Source organism: Microtus ochrogaster, unplaced genomic scaffold, assembly GCF_000317375.1.
Source record: "Microtus ochrogaster isolate Prairie Vole_2 unplaced genomic scaffold, MicOch1.0 UNK1, whole genome shotgun sequence".
Lineage (NCBI taxonomy): Eukaryota > Metazoa > Chordata > Mammalia > Rodentia > Cricetidae > Microtus > Microtus ochrogaster.
The window spans coordinates 729,405-731,847 of NW_004949099.1; positions in this window are offsets into that span (position 1 = coordinate 729,405).

Sequence of the window (2,443 nt, forward strand, 5' to 3'; positions counted from 1 at the left end):
GCTACATGGCACATATAAGATTTTTTTAGTACAGGTATTTATTGTGTGTGTGTATGTACGCATACGTACGATGGTAGAGGTCAAAGGACAACTTATGGGAGTCAGCCCTTTTCCCCCAAGACAGGGTCTCTCTTATGTAGCTTTGGCTGTCCTGGAACTTGCTATGTAGACCAGGCTGGACTTGAACTCACAGAGATCCTCCTGCCTCTGTGTCTTGAGTTCTGGGACTGAAGGTGTGCACCATCAGGCTCGGCTGTTTGTTCTTTCTACCATATGAATCCTGGGGCCCAAACTCAGGTGGCAAGATCCTTACCCTGAGTCATCTCTCCAGCTTGTAGCCTCTGTAACTTCCTCTTCAAATGTGTCAAAATCTCTGTCCACTGTTATTGTGTAACACCTAGAGGTATTTACATATATGTATGTCCTTCGTCAACCTGTGGTTAGCGACCGTGACTGACATACCACACCCAGGTCTTGCTACTGTATGTCCAGTCCACAGCCTGTGACAAAGAGTCGCAGTACCCTCCTTACTCCCTAGGGTCTTCCTCTTGGAGGGCAGACCCCGGAGCCATTCCCTCAGCCTTCAGATCTGGCTATGAGCCTGGGCTCCAGACATACTTGGTCAGTAACTGGATTTTCCTTTTTCTCGACACTTCCACACCTCAGCCCTGCCCAGAGCTGGGCATTGAGGGGTTGACGGGTCAGCCAGCTGATGGGGCTTCCAGAGAGCCATCCTGGAATGTTTCCCAGCCTAGGCTGGATTTGAATCCCTGTGGTAGACAACCAAAAGAATTCAAAAGCTTGATGCTACCAGGGATCTGGTGTGCCTGCCAGCCAAAGGCCCTGCCCTGACAAATGGGTGTCATTAGGGGCTACAGGGAAGGCAGCTGAGCAAGGAGGGGCGGGTTTGGGTAAACAGGCACAAGGGCCTTTGTGTTGGCAGGTAGGAGGACACAAGCCAGCCTGAGGTCAACCTCATGGACATCCTGATTTACAGGTTAGCTGGGGCTACAGAGCAAGACCCCTGATCAAACAAACAAATAACAGTAACAACTTGAGTTCGATTCCTGGTACCACATGGAGAGAACTGACTCCCACAAACTGTTCTCAGACTTCCATAGGAAACGCACATTCACACACAAAGTGAATGAATGTATGAATAACAAAAGTAAGCCCCCAAATAAACAAGCAAACCAAAGAACAAAAGAAACAGGCTTTACCTGAGCACCCTAAGCCAGGAACCGGAGATACTTGTTAACCAGCTTCTCTGCTCTTGAGCTCCGACTCCAGAGGAAAAATAGAGGAAGGAAGGAAGGACAGAAAGACAAAAGGAAGAAAAAAGGTTAAATTTGGAAGCTGGATCAAGCTGGACCTAAAGCCGTTTCTTCTGACTATGCTGTTCCAGGCTGGAGTGAACCTCTCCCTGGGTGGGGAGATCAATGGTTACTGTGCCTTTTGTGTGGCGGGCACTTTGGGAATGACCATACCATCATGTTCTGTGTCCTGGGTCAGTTTTAAGATGAAGAAGGGGCATTTATTAGAAGCCATCTAACTCTCAGGGTTGAAAGGGGCCCAGGAGAGCCAGGAAAGGGGCACCTAGGACTTGAAGGGCAGGAGGGCAGCTACCGGCTTTCGTGTGACCTGTAGATCCCATCTTCCAGTCTACGTCTGGTCTGTGTTCTGTGCAGACCACCCAGGCAGGACACAGAGCTGAGCGCCTTGCAGAAACTGAGGCATGGATCCCCGACTCCGTGTTTGCTACCCCGGGTGCCGGTTGCCCAGCTGCTGGCTCTTACCTCCTCCACCTCCTCAGCAGGCTGGTTCTCGCAAGTGGCTCTGGCCAGGAGGGTGGCACCTTTATTTGAAGGCCTGCTATTCAGAGCCCCATGCACCCACTCACCCTCAGCCTCAGATGCCACTTTTTCCTCCCACTTTCTCCCTTTCAAACAGGCTCTCCTTTATATTTTACTCCTGGCCAAACCCTGTAGAGAGACTGGCATCAGGTGGGTGCTAAGACTTGGGTACAGGGCAGAGTTACAGGGATACAGTCTTGGGAAACAAGAGCCAGGACCTGCAACCCCACCAGGCCAGGGAGGGATGGCTCAGATTGGGCCTGGCTGTATCTGCCAGTCCTTCCTGTTCCATGTCCTTTCTGAGGAAAGCCATCCACTCAGGTGCCCTTCAAGAGCCTGTAGGTCCAAGCATCATTTATAAGGAAGAATTTTTTTGTTTTCTAATTAAAAAAATGATGAGAATCACTCTTTTGCTATTTATTTATTTGTGTTTGTAGAATGGCTTTGCACCTGCCATCATGCTCTCCCTCAGAATGTTCTCCTTCAGAGTGTTTGCCTCCACAGTGCTCCTCTCCAGTGCTCCATTTCACAGTGCTCCCCTCCACAGTGCTCCTCTCCAGTGCTCCATTTCACAATGCTCCCCTCCACAG